The sequence below is a fragment of the Chenopodium quinoa genome, unplaced genomic scaffold, assembly GCF_001683475.1.
Source record: "Chenopodium quinoa cultivar QQ74 unplaced genomic scaffold, ASM168347v1, whole genome shotgun sequence".
Lineage (NCBI taxonomy): Eukaryota > Viridiplantae > Streptophyta > Magnoliopsida > Caryophyllales > Amaranthaceae > Chenopodium > Chenopodium quinoa.
In genome coordinates, this window is record NW_018742669.1 from 142337 (window position 1) to 157314 (window position 14978).

A 14978-nucleotide genomic window follows, 5' to 3' on the forward strand; every position below is an offset into this window, starting at 1 on the left:
ATAAACGGTAACTTTAAATACTTTTATAATAACTTTAACTCGTTTTACAATAAATTTATATACACCCGTCTTTTTGGAGAATTTGTGAGTAATGCATGACAAAATCACACGTAAATCAATGTAATTAATGTTATATTTTCATTTATTTTTTCCATTCTTAGCTCCTTATATGTAGCTCTAAAGGCTATGTATTACTTTTTTCATTTTTTAATAGATAGAAAGGTACTCTTGTAATACTCCGTATTTTTTTTATGTATTTTATAAATTATTTAATTAATTATAAAATATATTTTAAGGGCTCAAGTATTTTAATTAAATATTTAAAAAGCTAAAGTATTTAAATTATTGAGTTTTATAAAAAGTAAAATATATTTTGGACTAAACGTTTATTAATTGTTTGAGCTCGTTCAAATAATAGTATGTAAACAATCCTTACATACTCCTAGTGGACCAACCCATTTCATTTAAGTAAGTCCAATTCTATTATTTAAACCCTTATAGGTCAAATATTTCATGAATAAAGTCCATTTACTTATTAGGCCCAAACTTAATCTCTACACTCTACTCTATAAATATCCCCCAAAACCCCTAAATTTTCCCATACAAAAGTCAAAGAGGTAACTTTATCTTTTCTCTATTCTTTTTCCTTTCTTTTGTTTCTTTCCTCCTTTCTTTTCTTTGGATTCACGTAGAAGTACTACTACGTACTTCTTTTCTTTTTTTTTTTCTTCTTTTTCTTTCTTTTTCTTTTTCTTTCCTTTTTTTTCCCTTGTTTCCCCTGATGTTGTGCGTGAGAATTGGTGAGCAAATTGCCACCTCATGCAAGCTTGGTCCCATGTCATCATACCGGCCCACTTTGCTGCCACTTCACCTCGCCGGCGACAACTCCGACCACCCGTACACATGCCGCCGCCCCGCCGGTCGGCACAACCCACGGTGGTTCTCCCTTCTCTCTCCTCTTGTTTTTTTTATTTGTTTTATGTAGTGTGTATTTTGGGTTTTAATTTTAAATTATGATTAGTATGTTTTATAATTGTGTTTTAATGATTTAAGAGTATAAATTTCATATTATAAAGAGTTTAATTTCAGATTTTATAAAGTATTAAAAGTTAGGGTTTTAATTATAAAAGAGTTGATTTTTAGGGTTATAACTTGCAATTAATTTGGGGGTTTTATATACCCATTGATTGTAAGTGATAATAAAGCTAAAGATTGTATCTTTATGGAGTTATAATGAGTTTTTAATAAATTAATATTGCTAGAATTTTATTTTAAGCTCTACTTTTGTGTTTTAATAAAAAGGGGTTGATTACTCATAAGTAGAGAAGGTTTTAATTGATTTTAATGGAATTTTCATATTTATTTGAGGGGTTTAAATTTTAAAAAAGTGTGCTTGAATTTTTATATAAACACCATGAATGAGTTTTTACTTTGTGGTTTTAATTACCCACTTAAAGAAAGAGTTTTAAAGGTTTTAAACCAAAATTTTAGCTTATTGGAGAGGTTTTAAAATGTTTAAAAATTGCTGGAAATTTGTGTAATCAAAGAAGTAATTGAGTTTATGTATTTGGTATTATAGGAGACTTTAAGTTGAGTAATTTCAAGCATTGTGGCTAGTTGAAAAGATGATTTAAGGTACGTTCGCGTACTTAGTAATTATGTGAATGCGTAGAGGCATGCTAGACTTTGTTTAATTAATTCCAAGTAGTATCATGATAGGTGTTGGTTGGAATTTGTTGATTGGATTGATGTTGGTGAATGATTTGTGATGTATGAATTATTTATGGAGAATTGGTGATTGGATTTAATTATGTTGGTATCTGGTTATGAACCACACTTTTATTATGAGCATGTTTAATTAAACTAAGTGTTTAATTTGGTTTGGAATATGAAAAGGAAATTTTATTATGGTTCATATAATTTTTATTGATGCATAAGCATGAGGAATGAGCTATTTAAGTGTCTTAATACACAGGAATAAATTATATTGCGGTGCCTACGTGCACTTAAGGTGTTTCTAACACCGATGGATAGGATTTGCGGCGCATTATGCTTTTAAGGTGTCTTTGACACTGAGGTAGATTAAAAAGGGTTCAACTATTAAATTTATGGGGACACTAATTATTCAAGAATTAAATTGGTATGTTTGATTGCTTGAATGATTTATTATGCTTGATTGCGCTATGGTTTGAGAGTCATCACTAAGTATAATAATATGTAAACAACGTAAAGTGAAGACCAAAACTCTTAGAAGATATATACCTTGAGTATGAATATATGGGGAGAATTATGGGGTTTTATATTTAACCAAGACTTCTATTGCGAGTATAGGACGCTATATTGTCCTTTTTATTTATCTTATGCGCAGGACGTCCAGACACTTCATGTGACATTTTCCTACCCGGTTAGTTCCCGGTGTAGTTTACCTCAATTTATTTGAGGCAGGAATTTGGTTGGAAACCCGTTTGATGTATAATCAAAATTAAATGAACATTGGTATTGGTCTAGTTAGGTGTTGAATGTTTTGTATGCTTGTAAACAGGTGCGGCACGGTAAGTTGTGTGATGTTAGGGTGAAAGCATGTTAGTGTGTTTTATTACGTGTATGTACTCAGCATTGCTGACTGTGTGTTTTATTACGCGTATGTACTCAGCATTGCTGATTGTGTGTTCGTATGTTTGTTTGACCTTGTCTTTATCTTGGCCCTACAACGACCCATTTCTAATGGCGAGTAGTGGGGACAAGTAGAGAAAAGCTTTCAGGTGATGAAGCATATCAAGCATAATGGAGTTGAGCAAAGAGGGTTACATGTTTCTTTATTTATTATTTATTGTATTAAATCATTTATGTAATTGTTAACACTAACATTAGTTAATGTTTATATTTACTTTGGTTTAAAGGGCCTTTAATGGTTCCAAGTTATTATTTTAGTGTAAGTTGGTTTAAAAATTTAAGTTGATTTTATTAAACTTTATTTCATTTGAGTTTTTAAAAGATAGTCTTCCGCTGTGTGTCTTTGATATTTGCCTTAGTCGTTTTCACGGTGGCGGTAATGTCTTAGATTTTCCTACTTCATATTTTTAAAAGGGCAAAACAGATATTTTAAAGGAAAGGAATTTTTAGGGTGTTAGAACTTTGTATTTGTTTATTATAATTAACTTTAGACGGAAAAAAAAAATGGACTGAATAATTTCTCACATGGAAATTATCCTTCATCTAACATGACGTTAAAGCTAGAAAAACTAGCCGCCCCTCTTCGGCTCTCCTTTTCTCTCTTCTTTTAGGTTTTTATTTATTTATTTATTTTTCGTTTAGGCCATAAATATTGAACAAATTAATTAGATTATTTTCAACCATACATTTTCTTTAATTTAATTCAATTTTTTTTTGCTTTGTTCACTCCATCGTCTTTACCAGTTTTCTACTCCCTTTGTGTTTTTTGAAGTGTTACACTTACCAAATGCGGCCATGTTTTAATAAGTATTACACTTCTTTTTTTGGCAAAAAAACTACATTTTAATATTATATCTTTTACCTCTTATGGTTTTCACCCAAACCTACTACTACTATTATTATTTCTTTCCTCTCACATTCATTATTTTTCAATAATTTAACTTCACTATTTTTGTTTTACAATTTTTTAGCACTTCAACTATCTCACTTACCTCTTATTTTATTCAAATCAATTAAATTAACTAAAACTATACGCCGATCAAAGTGTTTCACACTAATTAAAACACGAAAGGAGTATAATTTAATATAAAAATTTATTAATGATATTATTCTTCCTGTAAAAAAAAAAATAAAAATAAAAAAAAATCTTCATATTTTCTAGTGTTTCTTAATTTTCAGCGAAATTAGAGAAAAAGTTTGCCAGTTAGAAGTAGTAGTTGGCTTGGTCAACATATTACAAATTCAATTGATATGATTTTGTGAAAAACAAATGTGTTACTTTAATCTTGTCAATTAACTAAGTATTAGTATATTATATATTTCAATAAAGAACTAGTTATATCATAGAAAATCTAATAATTGAATTACATCTAATTAAAATTTTCTTGTAATTATTCCTTGATTAAAATTTTCCCTTTTAACTTTTACAATCTTAATTAGTTGAGCGAATCTAGACATGCCCTTAATCGTCCAAAAGGAAAGAGAAGAAAGAAAAAGAAAAAAAATATATATAAAACAAATCACCCAAAAGGCAAATAATCGGCTAATTTCTCCAATTAGGATTTTTAACTCTCATTAATTGCTTTGTAATTTCACTAAATAAATAAATTGATACATAATTTTCAATCAACTACCATTCTTCTACCACTTTCATACTCACGAGTTACGAGATGGAAAAAAAAATTCATCTCAACGAGTTCATAGTATTTGCGCAAAGATAATTTGATCATCATAATGGTTCGAGTTCCGATGAAAAGCTACTAGTGTGTTTCACATCATTGACAACAAAAAATTGATTCTTATTATTTGACCATTTCTTGAGAAATATGAGAAATTTCAACCAAAAAAATCAAATATTATTCTCGATAATCACATAAATTCGTTTGTTCGTTGAAGGAAATCATTTCAATTTTATGAAATCTGTAAATATATAAGGGATGTACTTATAGTTTATGAAATAAGATAAACGTATTATACAAAATTGTGTAAATAAATGTTTAAATGAATCTTAAAGATTTAGGTAAACCAACATTAATATTTACATAGATAAGCGGGTATAAGTTCAAGATAATTGAGTAATTGACGAAGCTTATTTTCCAAAAAAAAAAACATTCTTAATATCTTTCATTGCATACTCGTAGAAATTTTAATAATTAAATATTAATAAAGTGAATTCCACAGTTATATAATCTTTCCAAGTATATTCCCAAACATTTTCGTCCCCCGATAATACAATATACAGTAACTAAAATGACTCCATGCATGTATTAAATTCTGACATTAACAGTAAGCTTCACAGAATCTATGTAATCATAAAACTCCTGGCTCATTTGATCATGAACAATTCTTCAATAGCAAGAAAATGAATTGTCTCAAATATGTTTGCCAGAATACACACAAGACCCACAGGTTATATTAGGTTTAATATATTGGATTTAAATTAAAAGATTTTCTTAAGTATAAAATCGGGAATAACCTATTAATAAACATGATTAACATAATTATGTGTGCAATATAATATATAGGTAGATTCACGTAATTTGTTAATTTATGAATACTTTTAATATATTTTGTTTAATGTTGATTTAATTTTGAATAAGGATGAGGATGATATTAATACGTGGATTAAGTACTTAAACGAAAAATTCATTGGTCATGGTGCTAATTTCTTCCAAGTAAACAAATTATATATTTTTGTATGAACAATCTCACATGATGTATGCAGTTGCTATTCTAGATAATAATAAAAAGCTAATGAGTTTTACCGATTAGGGACATTTGTATCAATGTCGTGTTGATATGCTGATGAATTATAGAGAAACCAATTATAAGCCTTTGCATCGTTGGTTGCTTTGTTATAATATTTTATTATGTTAATTAGTTGTTATTTCTTATTGTTGGAATTGATGACTTCTTTGAAACTCAGGGTTACTGTGCAATGGGCTAGATAATCAAATTTTTGTAAATTGGTTAAATAAGATAAAATAATAAAGATGGAAGCATATTGATTGACAGTGGCGAAAGGGTTACAAATGATAGGTTTGATATATTAATTTTAATTATTATTCAGACAATAGCTTTACCTTAGATAATATAGATTATGACATAAAGACAAAAATGTTGTTAAAAAAAAAAGTTTGTTGGCACCTTAAAAACAAACATTTTGGTTGGTAACTGATCATAATTTGTATTTTGTACTACAATAAAGTTTAAATGGATTGTTTCATGAGAATTTGAGGATTAAAGGATAGAAATTAGTGGTTGGAAATTTTGAATAGTTAACGAATATTTGTGATTGAACTAATTAATGTTTTGTAAGTGGTAAGAAAAATGTATTTTTTTTTATCATTTCACTTGAATAGTTTAATGTTTGTGGTTGATGCTGTTTCTAATATACGAAGTAGATTGTTTTATAAGTTTGTTGGTTATTACTTATTAGACTTATTACTAATTTTTATTGAATAAAATAGGTGGGATATCAGTTTATCGTAATTGATTTTGACAAAAATAAAAATACTTTTCTTATGAATTTTTCTCATGGAAACTATCCTTCCATGTTGATATGAACAAAGCTCACTTTTTTTTTTTTTCCAAAATGATATGTTGTGGTTTAAATAAAAGTCAATGTTTATTATCTAACTCCACTTTAACATTGACAAGCATGATATATTAGAGAATGACAATAAAATTGTTGTTGTTTTTTTATTTTTTTTTAAGAAAATAAAAAATAAAATTGTTTTCTAAATTTGAAGAGAAGGTTTACAACAGTAATAATTATGTTAATTTAACATTTTACAATTTTGAATGATATATTTATGGAAAAGCAAATTTGTTACTTTAATTTTGTCATTAACAAAGATTCATATATATATGTGGTTGACCAAACTATATGACCAGGGTTACTTGGTCAAGGGTTACTCGGTTGGTAGGGGTTACTCGGTCTGTCAGGGGTAACCTGTTTCGGGGTTTTCTGTGTCCCTTGGGAGAGTTACAACTTCGAGGCTGGAACCACGCACCTGTACCTGCAAGATAACGGAGACTCCTTGGGCAGGGAGCTCCGCCTCCAACGATCAAGTTAGCGAATGAAGGAGTTGTAATGCGGAATGTAAATGGGTGCCGGATGCTAGGACGGGTCTAGCAGGCGGTACCGAGTGGTGTGTGATTGTCTTGGGATTTGTGCAATCCGTGTGTTTCTTGTGAACAATCTCTGTCATTAATGAGCATTTATGATAGTATTTATAGCATTGGGAAGCGTGCCAGGTTCTAGGGTTTTTGGCCAACCCTAGGACTGACTGGGCTTTCTTGGGATTTGGGCCCAATCTCCTACCTGTTTAGGCAAGGCTGAAGGGCCACATGGCATAGCATAGGAAGTCCATGGTGGACCAGCTGAAGTGTGCCACGTGGCAGGTCCTGATAAGCCCAACTGGGTGACACTTGTCAGGACCTGATTGGTCTACATGGCGAGGGGTGATTGGAGGGAAAATCCCCCTAATCATTTTCCCCTCACAGGTGGCATGTGACCTGACACGTGTAACCTGTGAAAAGCGTCGCCCAGTGGGGAGGCGATAGGTGTCGACGGATAGCTTGGCCGAGTATTTTCCCGCCCAAATTTTTGAATTTGAATGCTCTTCTGCTCATTCTCTCCCTATAAATAGGGCTGGTCAACAAGCCTTTTGTTCACATTATTTCCAGAAAGAGATCTCTCGGACCCCAGCTTTTTGCGATTTTACGAAGCAGTCGTACCCCGCCGCTTACTTTCTTCTCGGACGCCTACTTCCAGTCTACTTCAACTTTCAACTTCAGGTAAACATCCATTCTTTGAATCTTTTTCCTCTTTTATTTTACAAAGCATGGTGTCTCAAAGACACTCGGCACGACCTAGGTTGTCGATTAGTCGGTCACCGGGGACGGCTGAATCCAGGACTAGGAGTGCCGACTGCCCTGCGGTACTTCAAACTTTGCGCAAGTCCCGGAATCCAACTGTCTTTGTATCTAAGCAGAACAGTATGGCAAGAACAAAAAAGACCAAGAGAATAGAAAACTCTGATGGCTCCTCTTTCCGGGTTCCGATTAGTGAAATATCGGACCAGCCGCCTGATACCGCAGGGACCCAAGGCAACCCTTTAACCGAAAGCTCTGAGGAGGGACCTAAGGTAGTTCCTTCTCACTTTACTGTTGACTTGGCTAGTCAGCAGACGGCCCCTGATGAAGAAGGGGGGTCGACCCCTTCAGGAAATGGGGAGGAATCGGACTCTTTTGATAGCGAGTCTGGCTCTAGCTTATCGAGCCGCCCTTCTATAAGCTCGGAAGAGAGACATAATCTCTTGCATGAGGCGAGAGATTCTCATGCAGCTGAAAAGGGGGGAGGTCAATCGGAACCATCCGCTTCTCATAGGGAGTTGAACACTCCTTATTACTGCCATGTACCCAAGGGCCGAATCAAGGCCATGAGAGAGCGCATAGACACCTTTCTTTCGGACCATACGATGGGTCCGAATTATCGAGTATTCGTGCCGGATGGCGAGGACACAGTCGTTTGGCCAGAGGGCGCCAGCTACGGGGACGCTTGTTTTGGCTGTTACGAGGCGGTCATCAAGGCTGGATTGCGGTTCCCATTGCATCCGGCCGTCTAGCAAATCCTCAATGGGTACGAGGTGGGGCTTTGGCAGTTAGCCCCCAACTCTTGGTTCAACATTCTTAGCTATGTAGCCGGATGTGAGATGCATGGGGTAGAGCCAAATTTCGAGGTGTTCGCCCATATGAACTACCTCAGCCGAACCCCCAAAGCAAGCGGTACCGGCTGGTACCAAATAACAAGTCATAAGGGCTATCTTATGACCAAAGGCAAAGAGAATAAATGGAAGGATTGGAGAAACACCTTACTCATCATTTCTAGCCCCGAGCGCCTGCTGAACAAACGCTACAATAGGTGGAACAAGGATCCGCCTCTTCTTGCAGGCGAACGCAGCATGCCGCTTTTTCCCCTCAAGGCCAGGGAAGAGATCCTGGACCGAGGGCTTTTTAAAGTAGAGATTAGGGAAAACTCTACTACTGGGGTACGTGAACAGGTGCCCCTAAACTGCGTCCTAGAGTTTCAATGGCTCTATGACGAGTTTTTCCTGGCCGCCTGTGGCCTTAGCAGTCGGTCCTCCAGAGGTAGCCGTCCACTTGAAAATATGTACCCTTCACTTTGACTTGTTTGAATACTTTTCTAACTTTTGTGGTTCTCATTTGTAGTTGAGGCTATGGACCAAATTACTGCTTCAAAGAAGGCGGTTGCCATGTTGCGAGCCTCCATAATGCAACAGCAGCGAACCGCTTCTGGTTCTCCTGCCAAGGGGACGCCCACAGTGAGTGTCGATTTTTAAAACTCTTTTTTGAAAGACTGCTTGATGAATATTGACCACTCGTCTCCTTTGCAGACGGGCACTTCCAAACCCTCATCCTCCCACCAACCGGACTCGAAGGTTCGGAAGCTAACTGGTGAAAGTACGCCTGGATCTACCATGAAGAAATCAGCTGACAAGCAGCCGGCCACCCTAGAAAGTGTGGGGAACTCACCGCCTGTTGTGACACATCCGCCGAGAAGTATAGCCTGCTCTGCTAGACTTGCTTATTTCTTTCACTCTCTTCATGTTTATGATGTTTCTCTTTTTTTGATGCAGGCGGCCCTTTAGAGCCAGACTTGGTCCAAATGGCCAAGTCTACGATTAAGGTCGTCCCTCAAGAGGAGAGGGACGCGGTCAAGGGAGTCTGCACCCTTGACTTGGATGGCATCATGGGTCTCCTCTCTGAGGTAGACTTAGAATATTTTTAAACTTTATTACTTGTCATGCCGCCTGCTTTTCTCAAATATGACGCCTGTTTTTCTTATTTTCAGACCATGTTGAGAGTACACGGCCTTCGTAGGCCGATCAACGCCAAAAACAAAGAGGTAAGGGCTGCTAAAGCTATGGCCGCCTCTGACGCTGATAAGGCAATGTTTCAAATTGCCCAAAATGAATTTTTGACAATTGACATTCTTTATTATCAGGCGCAGGCCACTGTCAATATCCGTGTTGAGTTGGAGGCGGCCAAAAAGAAGAACAACGAACTGGAGGCGACGGCCAAGAGCCTCAAGGGTGAGCTGAGGCCGCTTAAACAGAAGATGACTCAGTTCGAGACCTTGGAGAAATCCTTGGCTTCGACCAAAGAGCGCCTGGTCCAGCAAGAGAAGAGCCTTACTGATGAGCTCTCGGCTAAGGCCAAAAAAGAGAAAATGGAGCTGGCCCGGGCCATGATGGACGACTCTGCTCAAATCATGAGGATGACCTGGATGGCTTTCTTTCCAAAATCTCATTATGCCGCCTAGGAGAAGAAATTTGCTACTTGTACTGAAAAGTACAACCAGCAAATCATGCAGCAGGCGGCTGAGGAGGACTAGGCAGCCGAGTCCAGCTCAGAAGAGGAGGAAGAGGTGGTAGCCCTGCAGCCGATTATGGTGGAAGCATCTAAAGAAGCTGCCCTTGATGCCAAGACAAGTAAGAAGGATGCCCCTCAGAACCAGGCGTCCCTTGCTGATCAGGCGGCAGTCAATACCGAAACTCTACCACAAACTTAGAGCTTTTTATATTCAATCTTATATTCGGCCTGCGTGCCGTTTGTTTTTGTATATCTTTACCCGGCCAGGGGGTCGGCGCTTCTGAATATTTGCCAGCTTGTCTGGTTTTAACTTAACTTTGCCAGCTTGTCTGGCTTTAATTTGATATGATTTGGCGACTGTTGAGTCGTCTTTTGCTGTTGCATATGCTGTTGTCTTTTGACTTTTGTTTTTGTTGAATTTGCCAAACATTTTGCTTGTCGCGACTTAATAGCCGCTTGTATGGCGTATCCATGTTAAACTTTTTAGCTAAATTTTTGGATCCTGATGCCGACTGCCAATTTAGACGGGTGTATCAGCCGTTATCACATCCAGTCGGACACCGAGAGGTCCTTCTAGGTTGTTCAGATTCATTTAGTATTTCTTAGTGGGAATGTTTGTTTGAGTGCCTTTTGCCAAAGACCAGGCGGACTGCTCAAACCTTTAGGATTCCGGACCAAGTATGGAAGAACAACTTATGGTTTAACTATGGTGTTAACCAATCGTGGCTGCTCCTAATCCTGAGTAGTAGAGGTATCAGTCGTCAATGGCCGACTAATCCCCTTGATTCGTCAATTTTTGTTGACTATTAAATCAGAGGGCGCCTCCTGTATTTATCCCAAGTAATACAGGCGGCTATCCGACGCATATGTCAGCTGCTGACACTTATGAAAGTGTCGAGTTATCCTTGTCTCAAAACGGATACGTTGTCCTTGAGGACAGTTGTATAGGGGCCGTGTAAGTAGTTTATAGAGCATTATTCCACCCAAATGGGAGCTGCTCTCTGCGACGAATCTCATCCAAATGGCATGTCGTCGGACGCCTGCTATTTATTGGGACAGGTCGTATTAATTTAAAAATTAAGCGTAATTAAGCGGCTTGGTGCCTGGGTTGATTAGCCGTATGGTGGGAAAACAGGCGTGGCCTTTAGTAAATTTGTGTTGGAGGGTATCCGCCTGTCTTGGGACAGACGAAGTGTACTCCTTTTTGAAACATATTAAAAGAGGGTAAACTTGGAACTTTCATTAATAAACTTTAAATAATTACATCAAAAGTAATATTTTTTCAGATTGTCTACATTCCAAGTCTTAGGTAGGGATCGACCCTCTGGTATTTCCAGACGGTAGGTGCCGTCCCTGACCTCCTCAAAGATTCGGTAGGGTCCTTCCCAGTTAGGAGTTAGCTTTCCCAACTCGTTGGCCCTGCCGACTGATTCCATTTTCCTTAGTACGAAGTCCCCTACTTTGAGTGGGCGCTTGTGTACTCTTCTGTTGTAGATTCGAGTCATTCTCAGGCGGTATATTTCATGGCGTAGGGTAGCATTGCCCCTACGTTCTGGAAGGGAATCCAATGCTAGGCGCATTGTTTCTCAATTTGCATCTTCATCATACAGCATAACTCGGAGAGTCTGCTCATAGTGCTCAATGGGTAGGACAGCTTCTGCCCCATATGTTAGGAGGAAAAGTGTTTCTCCAGTCGCTCCTTTTTCGGTCGTCCTTATGGCCCAGAGAACATGTGGTAGTTTGTCTGCCCATAGGCCGCATGCTTTCTCAATCTTCTTCTTTATACCGTCTAAGATGATTTTGTTAAATGCTTTGACTAGGCCGTTTGCTTGCGGTCGTCCGACTAATGCAAAGCGGTAGGCAATTCCTTGATCTCTCAACCAAGTTTTGAGAACGGGTGTCTCAAATTGGGGACCGTTGTCAAAATCCATGGACATAGGAACCCCAAAACGAGTGATCACATTCCTCCAAATGAAAGAGATTACATCCTTGGTCTTGATGCCCCTGAATGCCTTGGCCTCCACCCATTTGGTGAAGTAGTCGACTGCTACCAGGATGTATCTCCTGCCGCCTGATGCAGTCGTATAGGGTCCTAGAATATCCATGCCCCACTTAGCAAATGGTATTGGGCTGTGGATAACCGTTAGATCTGTAGCTGGACGATGAATCAATTTGCCAAACCTCTGGCACTTGTCACACTTTTTAACCAGATCCATGGCGTCTGCCTCCAGAGTCGGCCAGAAGTACCCTTGCCGCCTCACTCTCTTAGCAAGCGACCTACCGCCTATGTGAGAGGCGCAAAATCGGTAACACATTTCAAGAAGGGTTGAAGATACCCTCTCTTGTAGAGTTCCCCCTTTATTATTTCAAAACTGGACGCTCGGTTTTTTAGTGAGGCCGCCTGATAATGATCATCCGGCAAAGTGCCATCTGTTAGGTATGCCCTGATTGGGTCCATCCATGTTGAGCTTCTGTCAAGGACTACAATTTTGTTTTCCTCAATACTCCGTTTTTCCATTACCTCCCAAAATACAGTTCTAGGGGTGTCGCATGAAGCCGAGGATGCTAGTTTGGACAAGGCGTCCACCTGGTTATTCTCGGACCTTGGGACCTGAGTTAACTGGAAATCTTCAAGCGAGCTTGCCGCCTGTTTCACGACCTTTAGGTACTTGACTATAGCCGGATAAGTGGCTTCATAATCCCCATTGTACTGGCTAACTATGAGTTGTGAATCAGAACAGGCGACTATCTTTCTTTCCCTAGCTGCTTTGCACATGCGGATACCAGCCAAAAGGGCTTCATATTCAGCTTCGTTGTTTGACGTCTGAAACTTGAAACGAAGCGCATATTCATACCTGTCGCCCTCTGGCGACTGACATACAATACCTGCCCCACAACCATTTGCTGTGGAACTCCCATCAACATAGACTTTCCAGAGTTGGTCAATTTCTTCATATTCTGGTGGCCGGGTCATCTCAACTATAAAGTCTGCAAAAGCTTGCCCCTTCACAACTTTTCTGGGCTCGAACGTGACCTCAAGGCTTTGGATCTCAATTGCCCACTTTATCATCCGTCCTGACGACTCCATGGTCGTCAGGGGTCGTTTGATTGGCTGGTCTGTGTAAATGACCACCGGATGTGCCAGGAAATAAGGCTTCAAGTTCTTCACTTCCATGTACAGGGAGAGTCCAAATTTCTCCACCAGTGGGTACCTCAACTCTTCATTCTTCAAGACATGACTGACAAAGTAGAATGGGAGTTGGCAGCCGTCTCTTTCAGCTAAGAGGACGGCACTTAAAGCATGATCTGATACTGCGAGATACATGTAAAGCACTTCTTTTGGCAAAGGACTGACGAGTCTCGGCAGGGAATGCAGATTCTCTTTCAGCTTTTAGAGGGTCGACTCAGCATTGGTCCCCATTCAAACTTTGCTTTCTTTCTAATTGCCTGGAAAAAGTAGAGGCACTTGTCGCCTGCCCGACTGAGAAACCTTCCGAGAGCGGCGAGGAAGCCTGTTAACCTTTGTACCTCTCGGACGGTGCGAGGCGACTACATGTCAATGATCGCCTGCACCTTGTCAAGATTTGCCTCTATTCCCCTTTGATTTATCAGGAATTTGAGAAACTTCCCAAACTCAACTCCAAAGACACACTTTTTTGGATTAAGGATGACTCGGTGCCGCTTGAGTGTGGCGAATGTTTCTCGGAGGTCTGCCATATGGTCTGTTTGGAGTTTTGACTTTACAATCATATCATCAATATACGCCTCCACATTTCTTCCAATTGTTCAAAAAACACAGTGTTTATCATTCTTTGGAAGGTTGCCGGGGCGTTATTCAGACCAAACGACATGACCGTGTAACAATAGAGTCCCTGCTCTGTGACAAAGGCAGTTTTCTCTTGATCTTTTTTCCATAGAGGGATCTGGTGAAAGCCTGAATAGGCGTCCATGAATCTCATCAAGGCATGGACGGCTGTTGAGTCGACCAAGCTGTCGATCTTTGGCAAAGGATAGCTGTCTTTCAGACATGCCTTGTTTAAATTAGTGTAGTCCACACACATGCGCCAGGAACCATTTGGCTTCTTGACTAGCACCACATTTGCAACCCATTCTGGGTAGAAACACTGCCGAATGTATCCCGCATCAAGTAACTTCTTTACCTCGGCGGTGGCCGCCTGGTTTCTTTATTCACCATGATGCGTTTTCTTCTGTCGTACCGGTTTCTTTTTTGGGTCGACAGCTAGCTTGTGTACCGCCAAGTCTGGACTAATACCTGGCATCTCATGCACCTCAAATGCAAAAATATCTTGGAACTCTTTCAGCAATTGGCGAAGGTCATTGCCAAGTTTAGTCAGAGCAGTCGTCCCCACCTTAAAAGTTCAGTCTGGACGACTGTCATCGAGGGCGACATCTACGTGCTCCCCAGCTGGCTGAGGGCGGGATTCATCCGGTCGCTCCTCATCCAGTGATTGTTATTGCTTATGCTTTTTCTTGACCTCCATCTCGGAGGCTTTTCTTTTTCTGCCGCCTGCCTCTTGGGTAGACGCTTCTTCTATGGCTTTGCCAGTTGGGCCGTTTGAAGTTACCGTTGTTTTGATGTCAGTGAGGTAACATTCTCTGGCCATTCTCTGGTCCCCCCTTATGGAACCGACTGTTTTGTCACCCTTCTCAAACTTGAGCAACATAAGGGATGGAATGATAACTGCTTTAGAGTCATTAAGGGTGGGGCGCCCAAGGATCATGTTGTAGGCATTAAGTTCTTCCACAACCAGGAAACGAATGACCATGTGGCGGCCCTCGCCTCTCTCACCCAGACGGACAGGAAAGTCAACTTGACCAATCGGATGGACGACTCCCCCTCCAAATCCTACGAGAGGATGGGAGACATGCTGTATACTCTCAAG

The 14978-nt window shown here is 39.1% G+C and overlaps 1 long non-coding RNA gene across 1 annotated transcript; it reads left to right on the forward strand.

Annotated features, from left to right (window-relative positions):
* The first annotated feature begins 564 nt into the window (after positions 1-564).
* Positions 565-2979, forward strand: LOC110722287. The gene is made up of 3 exons (XR_002511566.1): positions 565-936; positions 1580-1635; positions 2736-2979. It is a non-coding gene; the product is annotated as an uncharacterized LOC110722287 (long non-coding RNA).
* Positions 2980-14978: the final 11999 nt, after the last annotated feature.